General features: G+C 42.7%; 1 protein-coding gene across 3 annotated transcripts in view; it reads right to left on the reverse strand.

The window, feature by feature from the left end:
- Positions 1 to 8,156, reverse strand: part of CPNE4 (copine 4) — a 276,677-nt gene extending 268,521 nt beyond the window's left edge. For 2 of the 3 annotated variants that reach the window (XM_083705875.1, XM_083705876.1), the window contains exon 1: positions 7,624 to 8,156. The gene's annotated coding sequence lies outside the window, so the exon portion shown is untranslated. The remainder of the gene's footprint in view (positions 1 to 7,623) is intronic. The other variant, XM_083705873.1, reaches the window with a different exon arrangement.
- Between the last annotated feature and the right edge of the window lie 12,054 nt (positions 8,157 to 20,210).

Consider the following 20,210-nt stretch of genomic DNA (forward strand, 5'->3'; position numbering starts at 1 on the left):
CAGCCATAACAGTTTGTTCTTACTTGCCTAGCAAAAGGAAACTGCATCACGTCAACTGCATCATGCAAGCACACACATATTGCTGAAAAGCAGGGAATAAGAAAAGGAAGCTTTGTCGTCTAATTGAAACAACACAAACTCAAGGAACAATAGTAAAGAATACTGGCAATCAGATACATAGTATTTGATAACTATTGGAAAATGGTTTGTAATGTTCCCACAGGGTGTCCTTAAGCACCTCTCCACTACTCAGTGATTAAAGCAGTTCATCTTCTCCAATAAAGCTACAAGAGGCTTAACATCGCAGTCCTATACAGTTACTCAAAAGGACAGATGGGTTAATCTGTAATTTTTAGTTTTTCCTCTTTTTACGCTTAAGTTCAGCTCTCCACATGTCCACATCAGTCAGTGATTTATTTATTTTTAACATTCTTGTGAAAATAAATCAATGGATTTCTCCTAATAAATGCTTGCTTGCACAGAATATTGCCTAATATGCCTCTTTTGCATGGCAATGTTCCAAAATGGGATAGCGCAGTTGGTAGAGCATGAGACTTTTAATCACACGGTTGTAGGTTCAAGCCTCACGTTGGGCAAAAGCTGCAAGAAGATCAAATATATCCATTCTTAAGGAAATCAGCCCTGAGTGCTCACTGGAAGGACAGATCGTGAAGCTGAGGCTCCAATACTTTGGCCACCTCATGAGAAGAGAAGACTCTCTGGAAAAGACCCTGATGTTGGGAAAGATTGAGGGCAGAAGGAGAAGGGGACGACAGAGGACAAGATGGTTGGATGGTGTTCTCGAAGCCACAAACATGAGTCTGACTAAACTGCGGGAGGCAGTGGAAGACAGGAGTGCCTGGCATGCTCTGGTCCATGGGGTCACGAAGAGTCAGACCGACTAACCGACTAAACAACAACAACCTTTAAATGTGGACTGAATTGAACCTCTCCCCATCCCTGCTCTGAGGTAAATCCCACTGAATCCAATGGGATTTACAGGTAAGTGTGATTCAGATTACAGCTTTAAGCATTCAGCACAGAAACAGTCGTTCTTTGGTGGTTCCATTGCAAGAGTACCCTTCAACAATTACAATTATCTGGCAACACAGTAATTGCAGATTAAGGTATCCTATTCCTAGGGTAATGGAGATGAGCATAGGACCCGTGTTTCTTCAGTGGAACAGCTGAAAGGGGGGAAGTTCTCCCTCCCTCTCTCACACGCTCTTTCTCTCATGCATCAGTTAAATTATACCTTTGTGCGGAGTGTTCCTGCTCTCTACTTTTTTCTTTGTTTGGAGATATCTATTCAATAGTGTTTGTAGAACCATCCCTGAGTCAATTGCATTTGAGAGCTGCCAAGGGCACAATTGGGATCTCAAGCAGAGAGAATGGGAGGGCATGCTTGCTTTTTAAGCATCTGAAATATGAACAGCTTAATCATGCATCTGGTAATTAATTTGTAATTAGGCACAAGGAGAATGTTAAGATTTGCATGGTGGGAAGCATGGGATGTGAAATGGAGAGAGAGTTCGTGTTTTGTATTCCAAGGAAGCTTCCTTATACTGAGTCAGATCATTGATCCCCTATTTCAGTATTTTCCACACTGACTGGCAGCAGCTGTCCAATATTTCAGGCAGGCAGGAGATGCTGGGGGCTGAACCTTTCTGCATGCAATGTGGGTATCTCTGCTACTCTGCCTCAGTCCTTCCCCAAAAGCCTTTCACTGGGGTTTGGGGGCCAAACACACCTGAGAAACTTCCTTCCTTTATCTAACTGTGTCTACAATTCTATGTTTCTTCGAGAAGATGGCTATGTTTCAGTGCACGTATTGTTTCAGAATGTGCAAGTAGATTTCCCTTTATGTGGGAACCAAGGTGAATTTCTCTCTCCCCTTCCCTAATTCTGACTAAATGGCACATATTATGCAAGAAGATTCCCCTTTACAGTCCCTTTTATTTTCAGTGACTTAAAAGCTTGAGTGACTTAGTTGCTGTGGTAGTCTTCCCTGAACCCGGAGAGAAAAAGCATCTTGTCTCCTTCATTCATTTTTAATATGGGAATATGATGTTGGAGTCTCAGAAAGCTGACCTGATTAAGAATTAGCATGCCTTAAATGCAGTTGCGCAGGGAAAAGCAGCTTCCTTAAAAGAAGATTAAAATGGGACATGGTATTATTCATTAACAAGGGGCTCATTGTTCAATGCCAAAAATCTTGCAGTTGCTTTTCTCCCACCTGTTCAATCAAAGAGTGTCTGCGGATAGTGTGGCTAAATGTGGTTTAGTCCAGGGATGGGGGAACCTGTGACCCTTCAGACATTGGATTCCAACTCCCATCATCCCTATTTGCCATTCTGGCTGGGGCTGGTATAAGTTGTAGTCCAGCAATATCATCTTCCTGGCTTGTGTGTCCTCCAAGCCTTCCATGGTATGGGTTAAATTTACCTTCCCGTGGTGCCACCTGCTTTATGTACTATATGAATGGGCAGCCCACACCCTTCATCAGTGGACGCTGAACCTGGTAGTGTGACCTTTTCCTGCATATTGGCAATATGGCCTAAGAAAACTAGATTGTTCTGAATAGTCGTAGATGTGCCCATGATACACAGTAAAGCTGGTGGGTGGATAAAATGTCGTTGAGACTGCTGGAATAGTTTTACTTGACTTGGTAGTAATTGCCACCGGGGATTTAACCAATAGTTGGTTCAATGTCAAGAAGGCGGATCCTGTACATGCTGTAGAGGGAAGCGAAGGGCAGGTAGGAGAGAAGGAAAACTGTGATCTGAAACCTCTGCTGCCTTGCAGGATATCTTCAAGAGAAGAAATGGCTAACGACTAAATGCTGAACAAATCTGAAGTGGCGTCCCTAGGACGGTTGGATGGCAACTTGTATTCCTCCTTCCAACAACTCCTGCAGCCAAGCTGGTGCCAAACGTCTTGCTCTGCTTTCCTTTCAACCACATCAGCAAGGGCAGCCCATGATCTCCATACACACTGCCCAGGCTTGTGCCCCAAGGAGGTCACTTTGGTCCTGCTAACATAGTGGCTTGACTTCATCCCCAGAGGTACAAACCATTGTCTCTCAAGACAGACTGATGCCAACATATTCTAAGCAGCAATGCCCCAAATGGGGGGATAAACCTTTAAGATCTTGAAAGAAGCTTTGATTTGAAGAGCCACAAAAGCATATTATTGCTTGAATCAAGAGCTATGAGCAAAAGAAAACATTGTATTGAACCCAGGACCATCTGTATGCAAAGCAAATTATCTGCCACTGAGCTATAGCTCTTCTCCAGTAAGCTGTAGGAAGCCTTTGAACTAGTTTCCCTGGATGTGGCTTTTTTTTCATCCCATGATCTCATTGTGCGTGGATGGCGTCCTTGGTGAATAGAAGCTTTCCACAAGCAAGAGCACTTGAGGTGACAGATTCCGTTTTGCAAGAGCTTTGGGTGAGCTGAGAGGCAGAAAATGGCACTAGCTGAGCACTTCAATTTAGCACCAGCCGTTTTCATGTGCGATGTTGAACAATTGCTTACACATGAAAGTATACACTATGTTTCAGAAGCCCAAGGTTTCTCTCTTTAAAGAGATGATTGATCAGAGAACTCTTTCTAACTGGAGAAAAGAAAAATAAAGATATGTTTTCTACCTACCTAACAGAACTGCAGTTGTGCAGTGTGGGTTCAAACGTCATCTCAAACAGAAACTCAGTAACAGGGCAAGGCTATGTATGCTCAGAAGTAACTTCTTACTCCCGGGTAGGAAGGTATCAGATTGCAGCCTAAGTAGTTGTAAGAAAGACACTGGCTATACCCATGCTATGCATTTAAAACAATCCTATACCACTTTGACAGTCATGGCTTTTCAAAATGAATTCTGGAATCTATAGTTTGTAAAAGGTGCTGAGAGTTGTTAGGAGGCGTCTCACAGTGCTATGATTCTCAGAGTGGTTTAATTATCAATCCTTCATTCCTAGGAACCCTGGGAATTGTAGCTTTGTGAGGGTGAACTGCTTTCAATAATGTATTACAGGAGAGAGCAACCTTTATTCTGTTTTTAATCTGTTGGGAGCCGCCCAGAGTGGCTGGGGAAACCCAGCTGAATGGGTGGGGGTATAAAAACGTCGTCTCCTCCTCCTCCTCCTCCTCCTTCTTCCTCTTCTTCTTCTTCTTCTTCTTCTTCTTCGTGCCCAGTCCCTTCCTTCTTCTTCTTGGTGCCCACCACAAACTGGTGATGCCAGAGTCAAAAGTGTGAAGCCCAGTGCCAAAGATGGGTAGGTCCATTATGTTTCTCTCTCGCCCACTTTCCCCATATTCCATTCTTAACACCAGATGGAATCGGACCAAAGGTCACATGAGGCTATAGAGCAGCAAGCTGCTTGTCTCTGTTTTATCCCTACAATGCTTTTGACTTCAAATGCCCTTGGCATTTATTTCAAAAATGAGTATCAGGCTCCAAAACTTGAATTACACACTAGCAGCTACATTACTAGAGAATTTGAGTTTAAAGAAACCAAAATAAGCAGTGTAGTTTTGCCATCGATCAGTACATTTTTAAAATATTCAGTCTGCCATCTGGATTCAAAATTGTGCCCAGATGTAGCCATGACTAGATGAAAACTTGCTCCTTGATCTCAGGAACCATCACACAAAATTTGGTGAAGATATCTTAAAAGAGGTGTCCAAATGCATAATGAACAAACAACTTTTCAAAATAGATTCAGTAGATTAAATTATAGATGACAATTTCCCATCTCTATCAATCTTTGTGTCACTTTACAAAGCCTCTCTAGATAACTGGGATGTTAGCTGCACACTCACACTGCCTACACACCCACAATATAGTGGTTCTCTTCTCTTCACCTATTTTATGACCTTATAACACTTCAGAACCTCCCAGGTTATAAATGTCATTCCTCTAATACACCTCAGTACAATGGCAAAGTTAGATCTATGCTTCTTGCAGTGCCTTAATAAAAAATATATATTCACCAACAGATCAAACACAGCTAAGCCTGCCAGCACACCATGAAATATTGCTTGCAGGAAATTAAAACTTCTATGCAATCTCCCATACCTCCTTATATGCAGAGATACTGTATTCTTTTCCAGGTGATAAGAGAAAAAGAAAAGGTCTTGAAACTAAACTAATTACTTTAGTACACTTCTTAGGGGGGAAGGATGGAAAAAATAAAATGAAACCTGTCTGGAGCAGTCATTCAAAAGATTGAGACACTGTGGTTGTTCTAGGAAGATTAGTCAAAGAGCCAAGTTATATAGCCCATTGTCAAAAAAATGACTGGCAGTAGAAGTAAAAAGAACACCAGTAGAAAATCCATTCTTATTCCTATACAATGTTTCCCTGTAACTTTTCCCTGAGGTTCAGTTCAGCTATATATTAAAAGGTATTTCCTTAACTTGGAACGTTTAGCGAAAAATGAAATCCCTAATTTCCTGTAAATATCACAACACAGTTAGATCTTTCTCAGGACAATATTTTCATGTTTTATTATGTTTTTATAAACATAATAAGCCTCCCAGAGTGGCAGGGGCAACCAAGCCAGATGGACAGGGTATAAAAATTACGACTACTACTATTACTATTGGCATTATTGCGATTTTCTGTACTCAATGTGCTGTTGCTCATTGCTTATCTGGACCATGGTGTAATGTTTCATAGAATCATATAATTGGAGAGCTGGAAGGTACCCCAAGGATCATCTAGTCCAACCCCCTGCAAGGCATATAAAAATACATCCTCTTTGGATTAAAATATGGGGAACCAAAACACACACACACACCTATCCCTAAGATGCATTAAAGCTGTAACCCAGCTATGATCCCCTAGATGTTGTTGGACTCCAACTCCCATCATGCATCACCAATGGCCATGCTGGTTGAGGTTCATGGGAGTTGGGGTCCAACAGCATCTGAAGGGCACAGCTGCCTTATCGCTGCTGTTACCTTTAAGAGTCATTCAAGGAATATGGGGTAGTACCAGTTCTAGCTAGGACATATCTTCATTCAATAGAATGTCCACAGGGAGTTGCTGCATGTACACATGGAAGCAGTAACCCTTCAAACAGTGTTCCCACCATGCACACTTATTGAAAGCACTTCTGATTGACTGGAAAAGAAAGAGCCATTGTTGAAATGTTTATGATCAACCACAAGGTGTCACTCAAGTGCTGCTGGGAACACAATGCAAACAGCAACTCACAGAAGGAACAGAGAAACCTCCCAAGTTGGTCTGGTACTGTATTTGGTGGGAGGGTGGAATTACCCAGGTCTGTGGAATGACATGCATGAAACTACACTTTTCTTACACAAAGAAGCAAAAACAGGAAAGGGCCAGGGCAGACGGACAGATCGACTGAATATATTTTCACATAGATAGATGAAAGAAAGAAAGAAAGAAAGAAAGAAAGAAAGAAAGAAAGAAAGAAAGATGAGCAGATTGACAGACACAGAAATTTTACAGAATGATCTGGAAAGTCCACATTGGAAACAGAACGGTGAACTATATGAAACTTTGACATCATCCAGGCAGGATTTGCTTATGCTCTGAACATGAAGACCACCAGAAGTACGTTGAATTGAAATTGTTGGGGCTTATTCTATGGGATTAGGACTGCAGCTTTACAATGCAATCCTAGTGCCAAAATATAGAGGTTGGGAGAAGGTAGATTGTGGCATCTCTCCTGTCCCACCCCCCGTTAAAATGACCTTAAGCCACAAGTAATAATAATAATAATTTATTATTATTTATACCCCACCCATCTGGCTGGGTTTCTCCGGCCACTCTGGGCGGCTTCCAACAAATATTAAAAATACATTAAGGTTGGATAGTTACAACGGAATGGTCTCGGTGGTGGGGTGCACATTTTTCTTCTTATTTACTTATGATTATTACTTTGTCAAAATATTTTTAAAAAAAATAAAAAGAATGTGTACAATGTTAATAAATGTATAAAATATAAATAAAAGAACGAAATAAAGAAATAGAAGATGACCTTAAGCCAACACAAATTCCTTACCATGGGAAGACACAAGATTTACCCACTCTGGAAGAGTGGCAGATGAAGGTGATGGACTATATGGAATTGGCGGAAATGACTGGCAGAATCCGAGACCTGGGAGAAGAGCTGGTGGAAGAAGATTGGAAGAAATTTAAAGACTATCTGCAGAAATATTGTAAAATTAATGAATGTTAAATGATGTTGGATTGAAAATAATATGCATTAGCAACAAAGTTAACAAGAATATGCAAAAATGGATTGATAATATATGAAAATATATAATAATATGTTAAGATTCAGAGTTAAGATAAATGAAAGAGGGCAAGGATTTGCTGATTTGATTATGTAAATGGGAATACAAAAAGGGGAGGTGTGAGGAGGTCAATGAAACAAGCAAATGAGTTTAAAGATACTTAAAAATTGATTTCTTTTTAATTTTTATTTTTATCTTGTAATCCTCATTTTTTAATTTTTGTATTTTTCTTTTTCTTATTTTTTCCTTCTTATATGTTTTTTGTTTATTTCATTCTGTAAACTTTTGTTTTTTGTAAAACCTCAATAAATATATATATAAAAAAATTCCTTACCATGGTGTATCTACTTACCCCAACTGAGGGAAGGCAGAAGAAATTGCCAGAAGTTACCTCAGTGCGAAGCGCAGAAAAGGTGTGTGTTGGGCCAGCGAAAGAGTGGATTGGGTTTGGGGAGGAGCTCCCTGTACCAGTGGCGGACCTCCATTTTGGGGTCCCTGAAGCTTGAACTGTTATGGGGGGCCCTTTGCAACTAGCAACAAGATCTGGGTAATCTCTGTTGACTTCTTCAATAAGGTTGTTCCTCGGCAGTTCGCCACACCTTGACGACACCTGTGCTACCGACTCTCAAACTTTGGGGTTGTTGAAATAGATACAACAACAACAAAATAAACAATTTGAGTTGTGACACTCAGATTGGGTCTACTAGACCTAAAAGAATAAAAAGTGGACTAAAGTTTCTTCTGGGATTAGCGGCCCTGAAACTTAAGCTTCATTAGTTTCATAGTAGAACCGCCCCTGGCACTTTATTAATTGATCCTGCCTACAAAGCAATTGTACACTACACAAAAAATACAGGTGTAACCAGTGCTTTTTTTTCTAGAAAAAGAGGTGCCAGAAGTCACCAGGAATGCCTCCTTTGTTCTCTTTATAATGGCAATGGCGCCCACCTGAGAGGCGCCAGAACCGAAGTTCCGGCAAGTTCCGGATGAAAAAGAAATGCCCTGGGTGTAACTAAAATTCACCCCACAGGGGTTGATGGAAGGACACAAAATGAAAGTTTCCACCACCCTTGTCTCACACACCAGAGCACTTAGGATATAGTTTAAGTTACACAGCTATGTTGGTGGAGGATTGCCCTGCTAAACCTTCAGTTTACAGCAAATTCAAAAGTCTTGCAGGCCATGTGGTGCAATCTGTGGATCTCCTCAGATTTGCACACTGGGCTGACTCCAGTTTTATCATCATGCAGACACAGCACTCGCCCTCCCATAGCACCCCTCCGACCTTTGTGGCTGGTGGGTGCGTGTGAGGCATTTTATTTGGGAAGGGTTGCCACAGGGAGGATCGCAGTGGCAAGACAAACAGCGCTCTTATCAGGAAAGTGCTGGTTGTGGCCTAAAGCCGCCATTTTACTTCCCCTCACAAAATCCCAGGGACTTGATGTACTATCGCTCAGGGCATAGCTGTCAACTTTTCCCTTTTCTTGCGAGGAATCCTATTCAGAATAAGGGAATTTTCCTTTAAAAAAGGGAAATGTTGGCAGCTATGGCTCAGGGATGCTGTTTGAATCAAGTCTCATTTTCAAAAGAGGGTTTCTTGTTATTAGATGCATAAAACCACCTACAATTTCACTGGAACCCGCTCATTTCCACACACAGTTGAAGTCATTTGTGGCAGACATTTATTATTATTATTATTATTATTATTATTATTATTATTATTATTAGCAAAGTAGTCCCACTGACAGCAGTGAGCTGGTTCTTGTTAAATCTGAGGAAGGGAGCATTAATTCTTTCACATCCTCAGTAGTCTGTTGCCGTTCGATGCCAAATCTTTAAAAAGAAATATCATCATGCAGGTTACAAAGCGTAGATTTTGCCGCTATTTATTTTGCTTTCTTTCCTATCAAACATAATCAAAAATTCCTGAAGTTTCATTTGGCCACATCACACCCATTGGGCCTTCCTGCTGATGTTGCAACAAATATTCTGCTGAAAGACAAAACCACATATCCTGTGAGATCTATCTGTGCAACCGTTTCTTTTTGAGTTTAGCCTCTCCATTTCTCCCTGCTTGCAAAAATAAAAGTTGAAGGTACTGATTATTTTCCTTGATCTAACAGACGCCTTCTAGCAAAGGCAAGATCAGACAGTAGGAAATTTGTATCACCCTGTGAACACAGCAGTGAGTATGGCAGACGTCAGAACCAGGAAAACAGGAGAGATAGAAAACATAAATGCAAGTGAAAGGAGGAGGAAAAAATGAGCTGGATCTCAACACCAGGTATTCCAAACTGAAAGGACATATTTTGATTTTCTCAGATATTGGCAAAGATTGACTCAGACATCATCCTGAAATCTCCTTGACCTACAGTGGTACCTCGGGTTAAGAACTTAATTCGTTCTGGAGGTCTGTTCTTAACCTGAAACTGTTCTTAACCTGAGGTACCACTTTAGCTAATAGGGCCTCCTGCTGCTGCCGCCACCGCACAATTTCTGTTCTCATCCTGAAGCAAAGTTCTTAACCTGAGGTACTATTTCTGTAACCTGAAGCGTCTGTAACCCGAGGTACCACTGTACATGAAAAATGGACAATTAATATTGTTCTCACAATGCTGTAGGCTTTGCCACTTGGACAAGAGGACCTTCAGGGCACATTCAAAACTATGATTCTAGGGTTGTAAGCTAAAAGAGTAGATTAATGGATTTGGAGAACGTCACATATCCTCAGTCACTGTAACTCTGCTTTCTAGAGATATTGAAACTTCCAAGCTTTGCATTACACTGTAGTCTAATGAAACTGTGTGTGCTTGTAGAACAATGTTGCAACTCAGAAGAGAGTACATGTTCATGGTTGTTATGGTTTTGGTTTGTAGCCATTCAGTAAGTGCTATGACACTTACTAAAGTGATGACACTCATGCATCCATTCTGTATAACCATTTGGGAGGATCCCTTGACTCATCAACGTAGCGGCAAATAAAACGTTTTAAAAGTGTTGTGAAATGCAATAAACACATGTGACACTAGATGGCGACAGTGAGCTATGCAAAAATTCAATGTATTTTTCCAAACTTTTTTTAAAAAGGATTTTCACAGCGTTTTTAATATGTGTGTAGATTCCACCCCGTGAATGCAAGGCTCACATTCAGATTTGTAAATGCTTTTTGCATTATTTTATTTCAATAGCCATAATGAGTTCCACAGAACCCAAACCATTTGCTCCTGGTCATTTTAACTCCGAAGAAGTAGAATTGAAGCTTTCTGCTAAGTCCTACAAAGACACAAAACAATGCATTATATATTCAAATAAAGTGATATTGTTTGTTTGTTTGTTTGTTTGTTTATTAATGAATTTATATACAGCCCTATAAATATAAATTCAATAACATTATAAATATTGAAAGAGGTCGCAAAACAACATACAGTGGTACCTCGGGTTACATACGCTTCAGGTTACAGACTCCGTTAACCCAGAAATATTGCTTCAGGTTAAGAACTTTGCTTCAGGATGAGAACAGAAATAGCGGCGGCACAGCAGCAGTGGGAGGCCCCACTAGCTAAAGTGGTGCTTCAGGTTAAGAACAGCTTCAGGTTAAGTACGGACCTCTGGAACAAATTAAGTTCTTAACCCGAGGTACCACTGTACAGCAAACTCTGTGCATTTAATTTACAACCGAAACACAATATATTTGCAAACAGACACACAAGCCCTCCATCACTGCTTTAGGCACGCACATGCCACTATTTTGGTCTGCTTCCTCTCTTTCTCTCCTTTCAGGTGTGTCCCCAATCTGTTCTGGAGGGTTGGGAGAAGCCCCAGAACAGGCTTGAGGTGGGAGAAGAAGTGGAGGTTCTGTTGTGTGAGCAGAAATCATTTAACTTGCACAAGGATTTTGCTGGATTCAGCCCTCATTCCCTGGTCAGTGCTCAAACACAACACCGGACCTCACTTGTTTCCTAAAACTTCAGATTCCCTTTCCATGTCTTCATCCTCTGTGCCTGCTCCAACCCTTTGCATTTGGATGCTCCTCCTAAATTCAAGCAACAAAAGACTCAGATGGCCCCCAACTTCATGTCATCTCAGATCAGCTGGCCTTCTGCTCCCTGGCCTCCCTTGGCGCAGCCTCTTCCCCTAAGATCCTGACCCTGGAGCATATTGATAATTCCACTGCGACATCCTAACTTGAGAATTTCGCTGCCTGCAATCTGCTTCAACCACATGACAAAGTTTCCTTGTATCTGAAACTGGGGAAATCCGACTTTTGCATCCAGACGGTGTACAAATATAGGTGACTCTTGATTTCATTGCATTTCAGATCATCGTGAATACCCAGTAGGCTGTCAATCAGAACTTTTGTATCTTTCTGTGAAGTGCTGGTGTCAATCACTGTCTAGAAAAGCTTTGCCTTCGTCCTGTGAACATATGGCTGTGTTTCAGGCTGATATGACTCAAAAGAACCAGATTAGGATGTCAAGAGACAAGTACAAAGCAGCTGTGCATGTATTCAGGCCAATTATTGCTTTAGCCCTCAAGGGCTTCATTTAAAGTCTTTGGCAAAGACGGATGGAAGGAAGGGGAAACATTAAAAGAAATATTTTACTCTCACAGTGTTCAGAACAAGTATATACATGAAACAGAATGATAAGAACTATATATGAGGGGTCCTAGTTCAGTAGTAGAGCACAGGGTCAGGATGCAGAAAATCGCATCCAAAATCCCTGGTAAGGATGGAGTTTGCATTTAATTCAGGTTCATGTCTAAAAGCAAACATACCTAATCAAACACTTTCCAAAATGATACACAAATGGAAACACAAACATCCTTCAAACTCCACACTTCTCCGAATTTCGCAGTGCAGTTTTCCAGCCAAGTAATGCGCTCAAAAAAGCATTATACTAGGGTAAAAATGTGTGTATAAAAATGCATGTATTTGTGAGAAGAGCATACAAAAATGCATTACATATGGGGAAATCGCTTTTCAAAATGTGTTTATTAGGCGAAATTGCAAACAAAAATGTGTATATTGGGGAAAATGTGCACTACAACACTGGTGTACAGTGGTACCTCAGGTTACATATGCTTCAGGTTACATACGCTTCAGGTTACAGACTCCACTAACCCAGAAATAATGCTTCAGGTTACGAACTTTGCTTCAGGATGAGAACAGAAATCAGGTTACGTTGCCGCGGCAGCAGCAGGAGGCCCCATTAGCTAAAGTGGTGCTTCAGGTTAAGAACAGTTTCAGGTTAAGTACGGACCTCCGGAATGAATTAAGTACTTAACCTGAGGTACCACTGTATTTTTCATGAGGACTTTAAAAAGAAAAAGAAAAAATGTGGAGGACTGAGCTTGAAAGTGGAAAAATGAGAGAGGTAAAGAAGCCAAAATTGATAGATTTGCCCATGGAGCCAGTGGCGTAGCATGGGTTGTCAGCACCCGGGGCAAGGCAAGTAATTTGCGCCCCCTAACCCTAACCCCCAGATGTTGTGCCCGGTGCGGCCGGCCCCCCCTGCACCCCCCACGCTACGCCACTGCATGGAGCAGACTCCAAAGAATCATAGAGTTGGAAGGGACCACAAGGGTCGGGGCTCGAACCGTTGACCCTAAGTTTAAGAGTCTCATTACTGACTGAGCTATAATAGGAATGATTTCCATCTGAGATCCCGGGCAGTTGCTAGATGATGGGTTGAGCTAGCTAGTCTGACCTAAGGATGGTGTTTTCTGAAAGTCTTGGTGTCAAGCTTATCCACGTTGATTTCCCCCCTGGTATTTGTCATTGATCTCAATTAGAAGCAAGTTTTTTTTCCATGTTCCACTAAAAATACAAACAATTTTCACATATTATAGATACCATTATACATATGGTATTATATTCATATTATATGCCCATGCATGCCAGATTTCCTAAAGCAACTAACATACAAATGGATACATTCAGTAATGCATATGAAAACACAAATAAATATTTAGATGTGTGGATCAGAACTTAGTTATCCACCCAATTTCACACTGCCCGAATGTTTCAGAGCAGTTCTGGGTTTTAAAGTAAGAGATCAGGATTTTCAGCTTTGCTGACACTTGTATATGTTGCTGCCCCTTAAGCTACTGCCGTATTAGACTTTTAAACCCAGCTGCATGAGTTATGCACCAGGCTCAATCAGTTGTAAATGTTATGGTGATTTTATTCTGCTCAGATTCTAAGACAGCCAAAGGCCCGATAATTGCCTGGGGAGAAAGCGCCTGGAACAGGTAACCTGTTTGTTGATTTCAGTGAGATATAAATATGTAGCGATAGTTTTAATATAGAGGCCATGCTGGATGTCTATTACCGCAACCTGACATGCTCCATTATTTCACTTGTATAAACAAGACGGACTTTTCATTAGCAGTTGTGTCGGAGGTGGAACAGCGTTTCATTGCTGCAGTTTGGAGATATTGTGCAGTCCTATCTACATGTTGTTATATCCATGCTAACAAGAGTAATTCCCAGGGCAGTAAGGGAGAGAATTAGGGCAGGATGTGGAGGGCCGACCCAGAACTCCCCTACATGCTAACATTCAGTTGTGCTGACATCTGTTGCCATAACTACTCTGACACGGAGCTCATCTGCTAGGAGATCGCCGGAGCTGGCGATTGTGTCCATTCCACAGCAGGTATGTGTGTGTCTTGTCACATCACCGGAGTGTTTTGAAACAAGTTGGAATTGTCAGGGATTTTATGTGCCCACTTAATTTCTGCCCTGAAGCCGAGAGAGGGAATCCACAACCTCCTGCAAATCTAGGATGCTGTGGAGGTGACGTTAAGTCAACCTTGCAAATAAGTCCATTAAAAGTACAAGCTGCAACGTGTTCTTGGCACAAGTGTATTGTGCATTTGTAGTGGTTTCTTCTGTGTTATGAATGGTCCTGCAATGCTTCCGCAATTCTACCACATCACCGCTGTCAACCATGAATGCACTACTATTGTGCCAAGAACTTGGGTGACCTGGCTCCATAATAAAATACTTAGGGCTACAACATGATGGATGCAAAGGTGCTGGAGGATTGCATGCAGAACCCAAGAGAAAGACTTGACCAGCCTTAGATGTTTTACCAACCAAGTGCACTCTCTTCTAGGAAACAGTGACATGGCCTCTATGACACACACACCTTTGCAATATCTTGCTGGACTATTGTAATGTGCTTAGGCATAGAGCTACCCTTGATAACAATCTAGAAATTCCAGTTAATCTGGTAGCTTCATTGTTAACTGGCACCAGAGGCTGGGACCAAATTTTGCTACTTTTAAGAGAGCTTTATTATTCATCATACATTTGTTTCTGGACTGAATTCACAGGGCTTGTTTTGACCGTTAACTCCCTAGACAAGTGAGTCCAGGGTTACCCAGAGAGCACATTTTCCAATCAGATTCTCCACAAACATTAAGACCTCCAGGCAGTCATAAATTATCTTCCATAAGGTTGCCTCTTTTTTCTGATTTATTTATTTTTGGTCGTGATACCTCTTTTCTGACACACCTCCTCCTATGAAGTCTTGCAGAGTTTGATCACTACTGTCTTCCAAAAGTAGGTCAAGGCCATTTGTCTCAGCAAGCCTTCAGAGAACAGCATTAATCAATGTGCTCTTTTTTTGGTTTGGGTGTTTGTTTTGTTTTGGGCCATACTTTTAAATACTTGTAAAGGTTTCATTGATTTGGTGTTGGTGATTTGGGGGTTTGTTATGTCAAAAAGAATGTTGATTTTAAACGTGAATTGGAGTTAGGTAGTGCAATTTCATTGTTTGTCGTTGTAAGCTGTCTTGCAGGAAACTGACAGGGAAGAATCGCAATTCACTAACTAACTAACTAACTAACTAACTAACTAACTAACGATGGCTAGCATCCTTTGACTTCCCTGACTCTTCTTGAGCTAGTTAGTGGTATCTCACCCCCGCAAGAAAATGTCTTTACCTACAAAAATCCACGGCTGAGTGACACAAAGTATTCCCAGTGGCAAAAGGAACAAGGGAACTGCTTCCTTGAAGTGGAACTTTGTCAAAGAGCACACAGATTAAAAGCTGTGTCCTAGGATCCTCGCTGTTCCAACAGTGCAATTTTGATATTGAAGCCAGTCTTCTATGGCCCTTCAGATACCTATTTCTCCGTTATATGAAAACGAAATATAGTTCTGAAAAAAGCCTCCACACCGAAAGTCTTTGTTGCTAAGGGTTTCTTTCTATTTTTATACAGATTATATGCTGTCTCCCATGAGAAAAGGGAATTCCTGGCCAAGAGTCGAAAGTTTCTACTTTTATTTTTTTTTAAAGGCCACCAGGTATCAAACTTGCAGATACGGCCACTTAGACCTCATTTTCAGAAAGAAATGAATGTCAGCATCGCCCTTGAGCCAGTGCCACTAACTGGGCTCATCCACTTCAACCCCGACTGGGCTAGGCGAGCTGGGTAGCACTTCCAGAGACCACCTTCTGCACAGGAACAGGTCAAAGTGCTGTGGACTCACAGCTTAGTGTTGTGAGCACTGGATTCACTCCCACAAGAAGACAGTCGTCACACAGCAGAGTATAAACAACTCGGAGAGCAGCTCTGTAGAATATCTTCTTTTATTCTATCTACAACTATACAAACTATATACAGAGCTAAATGGGTCTTTGTATAAAGAAATGCTGAACCGCACTGAGTGTCTTCCACTGCTCCTAGCAGCAACCTTATCTATACACACGATCTCTAACACTCAGTCTCTCTCTCTCTCCGACACACTGACTGACTGACACTTTGATGTGGTGCTGGAGCAGAATAAGTAGAGAGCAGAACACTGCCCCTCCTCTCTGGAGAATCAGCAGAGATCATCAGGAGATTCTTGGATATGGGAGGGGTGAAATCTCCTCAATGAAGAGCTGCCACTAAACAATTGAGCATCTACCAGGTCCCACCCTCATCCCCCACATTGCATTTGTTATTCATTAGCTGAAGAGGATTCTAACATCGTCCTTCTAATTTAGGGCAATTGCATTTTCCCAACCTACGTTATTTTGGGGGAATGGGATTGGGTGCCACCACCTGGAATTGTTCTTGCACAGGGACAGAGAAGCGTTTTTAGTCTGAAGCCCACATTCCCATCTAGGCAATGGTGGGCGGGGCTAGAAGCAGAAATGGGTGGGGCAACTTTGGGGCTTCCCATAGACACCTGGTCAGCTACTGTAGAGACAGATGTTGGACTAGGATGAACCCCCTCTATCCTGTATCCTAGCATGATCAGAATTGAAGGGTACATTTCAGCCTGGCCAAAAAACTCAATGAGGACACAAAGTAAAGATTGCCAACTAACTAAAAAACCTGGCCTGGCCTGTAGCTTGGGCTACAGAAACTGGTAGATAAAGCTTTTCGTCACACCGTGATAATATTTATGACAGCCAATAAATGTTGCTGCAGCCTCTGTTGAAGACCCAGTAGGAGGAGGTAGTTCAAAAGTTGGTAATCCAACAATTCTAGGATTCCATTATTTTCCTCCAGATGCAAGCATTAGCCAATGTCACTGGGATAGTATACTTTGGAGGGAATATGAATGTGCTCACTTGGGCTTTTCCTGAAAGTTTGAAAGGATATGATGAAAGGATTGACAAAATGAGAGCCATTTACATCTATTGCACAAGTAAACAATATACAAACTGAAGCCTCAGCAGAAATAGGCAAGATAAATGTTCCTCTTCTTCCCTCTCAGGACCACAAAACATTCTGCGGGAAGTGCCAATCTTTTGCCAAATCATTTCCCCTTTGTGCTGAATTGTGGTTCTGAGGCCATTAGTCGTTTTGACTGAGTGGGAGAAATTACTTAGCCATTCTGTCAAACACTACCTTCTTATATCTCTTTCCCCCCACCCCCACCCCAATGGCTCTTTTCATCAGCTGGCAATCAAATGTGATAGATGGAGTCAAGCTTCTTAGCTTTTGCATCTGTGCATATTAGGAGATTCATGGAACCATAGCTTCATCCATCATTTAAAAAAAAAATTAAAAAGATCTTTCGATGGCTCCTTATTAACAGCTTTTTCACAGTGAACCTCCACAAATCAAGGACAAAATTACGTGAGGGCCCCAAGTGTAAAAGATAAAGGTGGTTAATTGGGCAGAGCTTGCTCTCACTTAAACCTCAGAAGCAGCTGGATCGTGGAATCGTAGAATTGAAAGGGGCTATGAGCATCATCGAGATGCGGATGGCGCTGTGGGTTAAACCACAGAGCCTAGGACTTGCTGCTCAGAAGGTCAGCGGTTTGAATCCCCGCAAGGGGGTGAGCTCCCGTTGCTCGGTCCCCGCTCCTGCCAACATAGCAGTTCGAAAGCACGTCAAAGTGCAAGTAGATAAATAGGTACCGCTCCAGCGGGAAGGTAAACGGCATTTCCATGCACTGCTCTGGTTTGCCAGAAGTGGTTTAGTCATGCTGGCCACATGACCCAGAAGCTGTACGCTGGCTCCCTCGGCCAATAAAGCGAGATTAGCGCCGCAACCCCAGAGTCGGCCACAACTGGACCTAATGATCAGGGGTCCCTTTACCTTTACTTTATGAGCATCATCTAGTCCAACCCCCCGCAATGGAGGAATATTTCACCCAATGTGAGACTCGAACCCATGACCCTGGGATTAAGAGTCTCGTGCTCTACCGACTGACCTGTCCATAGGAAAGGGAAGGTGCTTGGCCATTTAAGGCAGGAGGGTCAGTCAGTCATTCATTCATTCATTCACTGAGCATAAGAAGAGCCTGCTGGATTAAGCCAATAGCCCATCTGTGAGTGTGAGTTCCATAGCTGCACCATGTACTGCATGAAAGAGTACTTTCTTTTATCTGTCCTGAATCTTCCAACATTCATTGGAATTCCACAAGCTCTAGTGTTGTGACGGAGGTCTAGTGTTATTGGATAGGACACAAGTGAAGGTTATCGGATAGGAACCCGGTTGCAATGTTACACACATGCTATGGCTTCCAAACTACTGGGACCAGGATCATTGTTTTTCTATGTCAACATTTAGCTCCCCGCCCCCCCTGCATGAATCTGCTCTTTCCATACGACTTCCCATTTGACTAAGGGTTGAATCAGATGCTCAGCAGCACATCTGGGCCTATTAGACTCATTGAAAATAATGGCCATGGTTGCTGGGTCCATTAAGTTGAATGGGCAAAACTGAACAAACTGAACAAACTGAACAAAACTTAGTTTAATACAACCCTAATTCTCCAAGTCTATTGGTAGGATAGTATTTATTCCTGTGTGCAGGTTACGCTGCCTTAGGCTAGGCAGGGACGGTAGGTAATCATCACATTCTATGACTATTGAGTGTTTTACAATCAGTTGTAATCTGAATCAGGATATCAGTTCATCCCTCTTGCCTCCACCTCAACGCAGAAGTAATTTCATTAGCCAAAATAGCATGCCATCTATTTCTCACGCAACTAGTCCATCTCTAGGACTGATTCATCCATCCCCTCTTATTTGAGAAATGTCATCTTTATATTTTAAGAAACGGTACACAATGCCCTGCTTGTTTAATTTGCTCTTTGCTCACAACATGACAAGGCTGCATGAGAATAGTAACTAGAAGTTAACCAGTGCACAAACATTTCAAAATACAGATTTTTGTTTCCCTTGCTTTCTCGGTAACTCTGCAAGAATATAATCACTTGTCGGCTAAGTGCCCAGAATTTACCAGAGGCAAAGGATGGCAGTTTCCAGGGAGATGAGTTTTGTTTCCCCAACCCCCCCCCCCATGGGAAACAAGTTTGGTTGATAGTTAAAAATATTCATAATCTGAGAACTGAACTGAGAATTTCAGTGCTTGGATAAAAGACGTTATTCAAAGGACAAGATCACCCAGGCTATGGATAATGCCCTAGGTGGAAAAGCTGTCTGAGTTGACTTTTTGATCACTACTTTCTTTACAAGAAAGAGAGATCCCAACTACAAGCAAAATGACACTCCGTGTGCTGGTCCCGGGGGGAAGGTTAGCGTTGGCGTAGTCAAAGTCCGGTCCTGGGTCACTAGCCTGGAATCAGTCCACAAGGAGCGGGGCGAGGTCCGAAGCCGGAAGCCGGGCGGGGACAGGAACACTGGAGGGTCAGGTCTGGGTCTGGGCAGGAACAGATACTCAACAACGACATTGCTCCCGCAACCTGGGACCGGGCTGACTGGCCTTTATCTTCTCTGAGGCCAGGGGCGGTCCCAGCCCCCAGGAGACCCGCCTCTCCTGGCCTTAAGGTGAGCACTCCTCCTGGGAGAAACCAGTTCCCTTCACCCCTCTGCCCTGAGCCTCTGCAATTCAGGAGAAGGGTTACTGGGCCCAGGGGGAGACTCACCTGTAGGCACTGAGTCCTCAACCACCTCTGGAGCCAGAGTGGATTCACCTGGTGCCTGCTCCTGAGGATCCAGCACAGGTGCAGGCACTTGCCCCAGTTCAGCCGGCCCTGGAGGCGGGGACTCCTGTGCAGGCTGGGATTCCTCCGGTTCAGCCTCTGAATCGGATTCCCAGGCCATCACACTCCGCTTCATCTGAACAGTTGGATACCTGACAGTGGTTGCAGGGCCAATCTGGGTTTGAAGAGAGCATTCAGCATTGCACCCTCTGGTGGACACCCTTCCACAGCAGTGACCCCAAATGCCCTGTTCTGGCCCTATGGAGGTGCCCCTGGGGCATGGTGATTCACAGCACCACGGAGAGCTCCTAGTGAAACACCTCTGCCTTCCTTCACTTCTCCTATGCTCCACTCGCTTTTGGGGAACAAGTGTCTCATTGCTAGTATGAAGAAGAGCATTTCCCCCCTGTGCTTCATGGTCTCCTGCCTGGTGTGTTATCGGTGCAATTGAACTGGCAAGTTTGTGTGGGTGGCACTTGGTTCCTCGTTCTCAGAGAGGCACCCTTGAGGGCCCAGGTGCTATGAGCCTGTGTGATAT

The sequence above is a fragment of the Podarcis gaigeae genome (genome assembly GCF_964106915.1).
Source record: "Podarcis gaigeae genome assembly, chromosome: 12".
Classification (NCBI taxonomy): domain Eukaryota; kingdom Metazoa; phylum Chordata; class Lepidosauria; order Squamata; family Lacertidae; genus Podarcis; species Podarcis gaigeae.